The sequence below is a fragment of the Notothenia coriiceps genome, unplaced genomic scaffold, assembly GCF_000735185.1.
Source record: "Notothenia coriiceps isolate Sejong01 unplaced genomic scaffold, NC01 NC01_scaffold00000339, whole genome shotgun sequence".
Taxonomy (NCBI): domain Eukaryota; kingdom Metazoa; phylum Chordata; class Actinopteri; order Perciformes; family Nototheniidae; genus Notothenia; species Notothenia coriiceps.
The window spans coordinates 7,428,633-7,439,661 of NW_011333040.1; the positions used below are offsets into that span (position 1 = coordinate 7,428,633).

At 40.5% G+C, this 11,029-nt stretch overlaps 1 pseudogene; it reads right to left on the bottom strand.

The window, feature by feature from the left end:
- Nucleotides 1-4,023: 4,023 nt before the first annotated feature.
- On the bottom strand, nucleotides 4,024-7,073 carry LOC104950438 (uncharacterized; annotated as a pseudogene).
- Between the last annotated feature and the right edge of the window lie 3,956 nt (nucleotides 7,074-11,029).

Sequence of the window (11,029 nt, forward strand, 5' to 3'; positions counted from 1 at the left end):
GTTTTTGTGAAAGAGTAGTTATCTGAGAATTTTATTTAACAACAATTGTTGTTGTTGTTTTTACTTTTGCAACATTTAATTGTTGTATACTTTCATGTAATCATTAAACTAATAAATACTGGAGACATTTTGAGGAAGCGACATTTGTGGTAAAACTATTTGTGCTAAAGTAATCAAATTACTAATTCGTTTTTTTTCATTTTGGAAGCAATTCTGTGAGTTACCCAATTCCCCTTATGCTTCACCGTCTCTATGACACTTCCACATAATGTATTATACCATTTTTTGGGTTCATTTTAAAGGCTTTATAGCAAAAACACGAGCCTTAAAAACTCGCCACGGTGAAAAAAAGGGCCATGGGAGGAAGTGACGTCGGATAAATACCAGGATTACAAGCCTGTGGTTGGTTGGTTTTCATGAAAAGAGGCGGGAGTAGTTCTGTGAGGTATTTTTTTGTTCAACTTGATGCTTCTGTAAATTGGCCAATAGATGGTGCTGTTTTGCCACTATGAGGTCCATGAGGTAACCACAGGTCAGTGTGTGCGGTCGGGTGGTTATCCCATATTAAGACAATGGCGATGGAAAGACCATATTAAGACAATGCTGAGACGCTGACTCCTCGGTGAAAGACTGACCTGTGGAGCAACTCTATTTACTCGAGATAAAGAGTTCCAGGCGAAAGGGAACATTATATGTACACAATGTCACAACGAGTTGAGAAATAAGTCCATTACAACCTGTCTTATGTGCAATTTGTATGATACTGAAATGGTGACACCATGCTGAGTTCAATCAATTCAATAGTCTTCTTAGTGGTATTACATATGAGCAAGCAAGACACTGAATTAAATGAATCACTATTAAAGTGAGTAACTAATAGAATACATGCTCGTTAGATATATATATATCTTTATATTGTTGATAATTATACATTCACTGTTTATCTTTTATGTTTTTTTAACTCATGGGAAATTCGTTTTGGATCATCTAATCTAGTCCTAGAACTATATTAGCTAATATAATAAAAGAATATAGCCTATGTTTAGGTTATATGTCATAATGTATAATCAGAATGGGTTTTATTATAGGCTTACACATACGAGGTTTATGTGGTGCAGACGGAGACACAGAAAGAAGAATACGTAGCAAACGTGTAAAATAAAAATAGGACTGTTATGAAAGCTATTTTAAAAAACTATGTTAAGAAGACTATTATAACAAATTAACAATATTTAGGTATGACTACTGTGTTTAAAGCAGAGATCTGTGCTAATTTAAAAGAGGTATAGGTATTTCAGTTTATATTTTTGGCACAATTCATTGTACTAATTTTAGTGTGAGACTGAGCAGACGACAGGCAGGTGGGTCGGTCAATTTGTGTTGATTCAAACGTTTGCTTTGGGTCAAAGTCAAGGACACGAGAGGCGATGGATCAGACAAATAAGGCTAAAAAAGGAGTGGAGTGTGTGTCACACGGTCAGAAAACATGTTATTGGAGTTGAATTCGGCGAAAAGATGTGGGTTTTTCGAAACATATAGAATCACTTGGTAACTCCCAAGACAGATAGCTGATTTAGTTTAGTCACTGTTCATCATTATGTCAAATATATGCACTTATCAGGGTTCATACACTTTTTCACCAATGATTCTCCATGACTTCTCCAGGACCTTTACCTAATTTTCCATGACCAAAAACATTACTCTTTCTCAGCGGTACCACTGAAAATGGTTTATTTTAACATGGAACAGGAAAATAAGGTCTGCATATGAAACATGTTGTGCCTATCTAAAACAAATCAAATAGGCTTACTAGCTTCTACACGCTAAAGCAACTAAAATCTCTCACCAGCAAAATACCTCGTCAGTTAAATGCCATTTTACGTTTCATTACTACACGATACAGTAGGTATTATCATTGTAGTATTACTATTTTCGGCGATTAGATCAAATATAAACTATATTTGATGCAACTTTAGTTACATTTCCATGATTTTTCCAAAACTTTGGGAAAAATATTGTTTTCCAAAACTTTTCCAGGGCCTGGAATTAGCATTTAGAATTTCCATGACTTTTCCAGGTTTTTAATGACCGTAAGAACCCTGACTTATAATACACTCATGTACAACTATACAGAGCAGAAGAGGAAGATGTTCAGCAGATAGTTTGCCCTTAATAACCTCAAGTCTTAGGCCTACTTTACTTTCTGTTATTATGTCACCGCTCCGCCTCTGTCTCACAGCCGGTCTGTGATCAGGGTTCGGCCTTCACGCTAATCTATATAACTTTCTAATCTCTCGCGGGTGAATTTGACACCACAGCTGAACGTGTTACACAGACCAGTCACACATTGTTATATCATAAATAAGAAAAATCATACTTGCGTTTTTCTGAAATGTTTAACCCTCCTGTTGTCTTCGGGTCAAATCTGACCGATTTACTATTTTCATTTTAGGTACCCACTAATGTTTCAACTGATTTAGTAGGCTTAAGTACTTCACCACTAGGCGTTAAAATGTACTGTATGTTCACTTCGATTGTGTATATATATTACGTAGCTTCATCCGTGTTTTTATCNCTAAAACTGCAACGCAGAGAAACATCTCTGGTAGATGCAAGTTGCTACATTCAGCAGACCATCGATGTGTTGACAGCTATGAAAATCAGTGGCGGAAAGTCCACACAAAAAGTGGAAGAAGGCATTGCTACTGGCATGTTCAAGGATGTTGAGCTCTCAGAGAGCAGGCCCAAGATAAACCGTCTGCAGTTTTACCATGTCTATAATGGACAGTTTGAAGAAGCGACTGCCTGAACCGGACCTGGTCCGCATGCTAAAACCACTGGACAAGCGCTTTTGGCCCGAACAACGGAGCGCCCTGATCCTCTATGGGGAGAATGAAGTACGCGCACTGGCAAAAGTACAGGGGGAACCGGCCCGAGAGACCATTGAGGAGTTTCGGGACTGGAAATTAGAGAATAAATCTCCAGGGAAAGCCCTGCAAAAACTGCAGACAGCGAGCAAGACCTTTTTGCCTACATCAGCTGAGTGTGAGAGGGGTTTTTAGGGCTGCACGATTTTGGGAAAAAAACAAATTGCAATTTTTCTGACAAATATTGCGATTGCGATTTGAATTGCGATATTTGTTTTTAAGCAACCCAACGTAAGTTTATTGTAAAATGTGGCCATAACTCCGGCTAGGAAGGTCGTATTAACATGCTCCCGTCTCTAGCACCCCCGCAGCCCGAGTGAAAGCACTAAACTTACACACTCAAAGAAATGAAATGTTAGATTTACTTAATCCAGTTATGTCAACCGGTTGCACGTAACAAGGCTAAGTAAATAGGATTCCTATTTACTTAGCCTTGTTACGTGCAACCGGTTGACATAACTGGATTAAGTAAATCTAACATTTCATTTCTTTGAGTGTGTAAGTTTAGTGCTTTCNGTTAAACTGTCCGGGACTTTCCTCCTTCATCACCATCGGGCGGTCCAGAGTGCAAAGTCAGATCCCCGCCAGCCTTCGGTTGTATATGACAGGTGGGTCTAGTCCTTTGAGGACCGCATAGGCCGCCTAGTGTGGTGCTGCCTTACTGGTGAGACTGTGGGCAGGTTTTCGGGGTCGTGGTCAAATGTTTCGACGCTATCCGGTTCTACGACTTTACGGGATATTCTCCTCCTTACCTACTATTCTATATACACAGACACAGTGTGACCTTTAAAGGTGTCCCTATTATTTCCAGGTAGATAGAATATGTCACACATACATACATTATAAATCAAATGTGTACATTAAAACATAAATTTTTATTTCAAAACACCCTGAATGAACTATCGGAATAAAACGAGGGACTCGTACAGTAAGTAAGTAAGTATCGTTTTGGTACTTAAACTAAAAAGTAGTTTATGTCATCGTCAAAAAATGTCCAATTTTTATTGAATGAGAAGAAAGCAAGAAGCGGAGTTACCAGGGTATTAGCTTTTGCCTTTATAACAGCTCCAAGACGTCCTCACATGCCTAACTCCCGTCAAACCGAGATCAGCTCCACCAGGTTTGGTATACGTGTGTTATCCACGCCCCTGAACGGACGTAAGCACAATTTTGGATTCCTTGCTATTCTATAAACATTGTATTTTGCAAATCGTTAATTTAGGTTGATACCGTTCCAAGTGTTTATTTGTAATTTAATGATATCTTAGTTTATTTTCCCGTATCAGATAACTGAACTGTTCATACATACCACATATATTACATTACCACATAACACAAACAACATAGCGAGTGGAAAGATTAAAGGACGGTTGTCTCCAAAGAGGTGCGAGTCATCCACGTAATGACACGCGTCAAAGGTGTGCACGTGGATTTATCTGTTGTCAACGTTTCAAAACCCATCAGTCGCTGTGTGAACAGTGACACTACATCTATGTAATAAAGTAGAAGGATTGTATAGACTTTACATTCGCGATATGTATTTAATTTTGAAAGGGACCCTTTGGCGGACGACATATCACTCTGCACCGAGACCAGGAACGTGCGCAGGCAGGGTGAAAGCCCTAGCTGAGGCCAAGTGCCGTCCTTTGGGATGTTGATTTTCTTCATCTCCTCAACAAACGGTGTTGGGTCCTCAAAGAAAACCAGCCTCATCAGCTCACCCACGTACACTGAAAAATATAACATTCATATAATAATTTATTATTTGTATTCACTTATTCATTTTTCTTTTATTGTACATATAATTCAGTGTGGCTATCTCTCTAGGTCGTCCTCAGATGAGCCCTCCATCGTCTGTTCCAGTCATCCCGGTTCATTTTTACTTTGCGCTATAAAAATGTATGTTTGTAATAAAAAAATATATATATTTGACAACTTACTGTATGTAGGGTCCTTCTTTACAGGCTTTGCGGTACATTCTCCCCTCCTTGCTTTTGGATAGGCCAATCTGTACTCAGGTAGTCCTGCAGCTGTTGTGGCTTGCTCACGGTCAGCATTCTCATTGTGATGCATGGCTGCTAGACACAACCTATAGAATAGCAAAATAAAATGGGTTTGTGTTATGACAGAATAAAACCCTCATGCCACTAAACAGTGACTGTTATAAGATGCTACAGAATACATTATACAGGGTATTACCTGCACAACATTCCCATGAAGGGGAAAACCACATTTTTGGGGGCAAAACGCAGAATCAAGCTGTGGAAGGACTCCAGGGACGAGGTCTGGTAGTGATGGCTCTTTGAGAACTCTTGTTGTTGAGTATTTTCTCAACTTTGTGGAGTGTTATTGAATCTTGAGTAAAATTACAAAAAACATCACCAGCCCATTAGAACATTACAACAATAATTTGCCATAACTGCAATGTTATATTTACATTCAATATTGTTGATCTTATGAAGGAAGTGATTTTCAATTTTTCACTTGTTATTTGCAATTGCTTTATAAATATTGAACTTACCATGTTTTAGCCATTTATTTGCATCTGTTGTGCCTCTTTCAGGATGCTCAAACTTGGGGAATAGGGGGTCGTCGTGCACGTGAATGTTTTGTAGGTGGTTGACCACTGACGTCCACCTTGCCACCTTCTCCGGCCCCGAGGTTGTGCTCGTCGCACTCCAGTGCTGTGCAGCCACCTCTTCAACAACTTGCAGTCCTTGTTCTGTGAAAGTTTCACAAGTTTCTTGGACAAACCTGATAAAAAGAAGACACATGTGAATATTCAAGCCATAGTGTGTAAATGATGTGCTGTGATGGACAATATTCAAGGGTGTGGTGGAAAGAAGGGTGGGGGGCAAACAGAAGGGTAAGCACAGCATGTTAATTACAACCATAACATCCATATGATAACTGCCTGACAATGGTCAGGGCGTCACCCTTCTGTCTGAAAACATTTAATAGCCAGGAAACCCCCATACATAGTCATATACACATCCCTGTACATTCACATTCTAAAGAGTACTCACAGTATCCTAAGATTAGTGAGTGAAATGTAATTTACAATAACAAAAGGTGCTGTGATCAAGTGGTCTGGCAGACAGTTTATAATAACAGAGGAAAGACCAGATTAGAGGGACAAATTGTAGGGAGATATCATTCATGTATGTATCCAGACATGATGTCATGTCTGCTGCTGATTAGAAGCTCAGGATAAATTTAATAGTAAAACAAAGGACAGTGTCCCTGATTTGGTATTCTCCCATTACAACACATAGGGATAATTACCTTTTTCAAAGTTGCGTTCCCTCAGAAACTTCTGGATCTGTGGATGACGGTCAGTCACAATGTACTCAACCGCCAAATCGTTTGACGATGATCTAGGCATCTTTTCAGTCCCTCCTTTTCCATGTGGTAACTACCACCTACTTCATTGCTCTGTTGGTGAATAAGAAATAGGGCATTAATAAACTGAAGCATGCATCAACAGCCAGCAGCTAAAAGCCTAACACCCAGAAAGAGAATCACACCTGAACAAGCTGGAAGTCCACAATGGTGTTGCTTCCCAGGTGCATTAGAGTGTAGCTCCCGAACTTGGCTGAGTGCCCTGAAGAAAATATAATACAGGAGGTTTCAAGGCTTTTCAACAGAATTTCAATGGATAAGTTTGATGAATTGTAATATACACCAGAAACTCTGGCACTAGACTGTCCTGTCTATTTCTGCTTACCTGGAGAGTCTGCTCTAATATCTCCTGCAACTGTGACCTTTCCCCCCTGGTGGTGTAGTTGCTGGAAAATCCGCAGCTGATCAGCTGTCCACTTGTGGATAATAGCAGGCTCCTGAAGTTCTCATACTGGAAGGTCTCATACTGGAAGATCTCCAGCTGCATGGCTCTGCATATCTATGAATAAAAAGAAAAACAGGAAACGTTTTTGAAAAAGTCCACTTCTGTCATTTTTCATATGCTATGGATGTTAGATGGTAAAATACCTTTTGTAGTTGGAAGAAGGAAGCACCAGTGAAGTACGTAGCAGCAGATAATTGTAAGTTGCCAACCGGGGTACTTCCGATGACGGGCTGGCTCTCCCATTGTCTGAAGTAACTGCAGTTTGGACAACGCTGTGTGAACGCCACAAAAGTCCCCATTGTTCGTCTTTGGACATCACAGTCTGTCTTACACACCGGACATTTTTCAAACAGCTGTCCGAGGCAGCTTTCAAACACAATGTACTTTGCGTCACTGTGCGTGGATCGTGTCTGAAGTCTAATGTAACAATGTAACAAAATGAACAATACATGTTAGATGTCAACTCTGAAAAACAGTAATACTAATGTACGAAATATACCAAACTACGATACGTCAGATTCTACTAGAGTATCATCAGGGTGGCAACTCGAATCCAGAGTCTCTTCAAATTCAGTCGAAGTCTCTCTTTCTTCCTCCTCCAACTGTAGTCGAGGTCTCTTGCTAGGTCCCAATCCTGGGACCTTTATTGGTGTAGATGCTAAGGTGAATTCTGGGTAGGTTGAAGTTTCAGTGCCAACATTTCTGAAAGACACTGTGGCCTGGATGCCTGTTAATAAAAGGGAAAAGTGCATAAATACTTTGTACATTATATAATACACTAATACATTGTAAAAGGCCAACAACTTGTGTACATCAGACAGATTAATTCATGAACAATTTAGAAAAAAGTACAAACAGCACTGTATTTCCTGAAGTCCACATAACAGTATTTCTGTGATATACAATAATATCAATTAAAGTTGTATTTATAGAGCACATTTAAAAACGTTTTTTGGTCGAGTCAAAGTGCTGTACATGTAATAAAAGCACAATTAAGGTAATGTATCACAAATAAAATAAAGCAGTCAGTATTATAGTCTACCTTTGCTTCTCACGTGTGCCGACTTCAGTGTTCCCCAGGACAACTGTGTAGCAACTGGCACTTTCAATTCCACTGTCTGTGTTCCCCCAGACCGTGTCTCAGCCCTCTGTAGAGTTCCCACAGAAACAGTCTGTGTACGGTCTGTTTGGCATCCGACTGTACTGGAGCGGTGGTGTTTACCGGGGTCCTGCTGTGGTCTACTCTAAGAAAGATACACATAACATTCATACAATTAATTTTCTATCCGATGAAAACAGTCAATTTCCTAAAAGCAACACTTTCTGAGAGACATTCCTAACGAAATTAAGTGCAAATCACAACATATTATTGAAACGTAGTAGTTGTTTTATGTTCGTCAGCTTGCCAGCTTGATTACAATGCTAACCTACGTTTGTTAGTTGTTCAGTGTAATATGCTATACTATGAACAACAGATAGTGGTTCATATTAGGCGATCAAAAACATGTTTACAATTGCAATCCTATACGGGTAGTCTGCTAAAAAAATGTTTTTCCGAGCAAACTCATGTCTAGCTCCGTTGTTTAGCTCGGTAGCATACACCCTAGGAACGCCAGCTATAATGTAATTACGTTCCTCGACTGACCGTACGGTAAATCACCCGGAGTATACTGTCTATGAGTATTTCGTGTGTGAATGCAGACATTCTCCTGCTATGAGATACATGTATGTAAGGCCATCTGCAGACATTGGAATTGATATATGGAAACGCTAGCAACTTAGTTAGCCCAGTCAATGGCTTAGCAGTCCGAAACAAGTTTACACATTTAAACAGTCGTGGTAGATACCTTGTTTGATAAATACACAAATAACAATGCAAACTTACAGGTTGTGTACCCGAATCTTCCCCTGCTCCAAACTGTCCAAACAAACTAGGAATAGCATCGTCCTTCAGTTTCAATTGTTGTGCATATCCGGCATCAAACTGGGCAATGTTTGTGAAGCTTTCGTCTGTGAAATGCCGCGCACACAGGAACGTTCTTCGAACCTCTGAAGGAACAGTGTTAAACAGAAATGTCAACCACTGACTTCGTCGTGGTTCTTCCGTCGGTAGGAAAAATAACGATGGTTTCCCCTCACATTTCAGGAAACAGGTCCTTGGCTTTGGCATGACTGGATCGATTGTGAACTGAACCAGAGCTTCCAACAGTACATGTTAGGCTGGCAGAGGGTGCGGCCAGCGCCGCTGGGTGTGGCCATAGCTCTTCTGGATTGGTCCATTTAGTTCCGGGTACCTGTTTGCGTAATCTAGTACCCGGAAAACTCAAATGGATGGTGACGTTTCACCAACGAGGCGTTTTGGGGAGGTAGTACGTCCACAAAGCAGCTTTGAAAAAATCTTGAAAATCTTGGAGCTGGGCGTGTCTGAGAGCTTGGGGGTTTTTCGCGAGCACGACTAACAACCAATGAATCTCCCGCCCCCGGCACACAAAGCAAAAAACCCCGGGGATTTTATGCGAGCAATATATATATATAAACTCCCCAAACAGGCGAAAACCTACCAGTTTCACCCACTGTCTCTGCCACCTCCCTCCATGCCTGGTTCCTCCGGTTTGTATCCCGGTAAATAGTTCTGGTCGTAAAGAACCGGGTGATTTGCTACCGTAATTTCTCGTTTGGAATATGAGGAAATGAACTGCGGTCTGGCTCTCACAGCTTGCACGCGGTTTGATTGGCTAGCGCTTGAACTGTCAGATTTGCATAAACGGGATTTGATTGGCTGACGCTTCCAGCTCAGCTTCAAAAGTTGAACATTGCTGTATATAGGGTGTACTTTGAGGGTTTTGATTCTGCAGACCGTTTACGTGCATAAAAACCTTCATAGCACACAAGGGGACGGGTAATAACCGGAAAAGCAAGACATGTGACATTTTAATTATCCAGATTTTATTGTATTGTTTATATATAGTATTTTCAATTTTTTAAGTATTTGTATTTTAATGTTGAACCCACTGCTTCTGAAACAAAATAGTTTCCTAAATTGGGATTCATAAATCTGTTACTTGCTGCTGTTAAATACCAACCACCTATGTGCAATATATATAGATGCCGTTAATAACTGTAATATATACCTGGCTGCTAAATCCTAAGAACTGTTACAGGATGTATATTTTTTTAAATTATGCAACTTTTTATTACATCATAACTTAGTACTTTTTTTTAGTGCATGTCACATATTTAACATGAAGCCGTCAGTGGCTCCTTTTAATGCTGTAACTACGCACATGTCCCCTCCCCTCCGTGGGACTAATAAAGGTATTCTGATTATCTATACATTTCCCTTCTTCCTGAGTGCCACAGTGACGCGTCCTAAAACCCGGTAGTAAACTCCTTCCTGTTCCATCAACAAAAAAACAATGCAATTTCTCCATAGGGTTTTGGAAAATAGCTGGAAATAAGGTCTATGGTTTAAACACATCTATGAGACGGATCACATTTTGTTCAGCCGGATAATCTCCACATGTATACCCTACTTTTTAGATATTATCCGGCTGAACAAAACGTGATCAGTCTCTTCAATTTGTCAACCAAATTTTTGTCGAAGGAACCGGAAGTGGTCAAATGCTAACTTACTTCCGGGTTTTATTATCGAACAGTTTTTGGGATAGAAGAACAGTAGAGCTAACAGTGACCTTCAGTAAATGTTAGGGATGCACCGAAAATTATCGGCCGAAAATGGTTCAAAAGGCTCTTTCGGCCGAAAGGGTTTTAGCACCGAAAAAATATCACCGAATGTCAGGGAACAGGGTTACGTTGGTAAACTAACGTGTTGTTGTGATGANGGACTCCGGTACTGCACCTTACTCACGAGACGTTGTAAAAAAAAAGGGTGGGGGGCGAACGCAGTAACCACTCCACCAACGCCACAGTCACCCCTGTCGTGCGGGCCGGATGAGAATGTCTGGCGGGCCGGATGTGGCCCGCGGGCCGCCAGTTGGTGGTCACAATGTTTGAGCACCCTCTATGAAACGTCAAGCTACCCCGCATCACCCCAAAATAAATATCTGGCGCCGCCAATGAGCCTGACTATTTGTGTTGGGGGGGCCCGACTTATTTTTTTCTCCAAAGGGGGGGCCCTGACAGAAAAGGTTTGGTAACCCCTGCTCTAAACGACCATGATGGCTACTACAGAATACCACAACCATCTAGTTCCATGGAAGCGTTTAAAACACATCTTTATGGACTTATTTGTTCC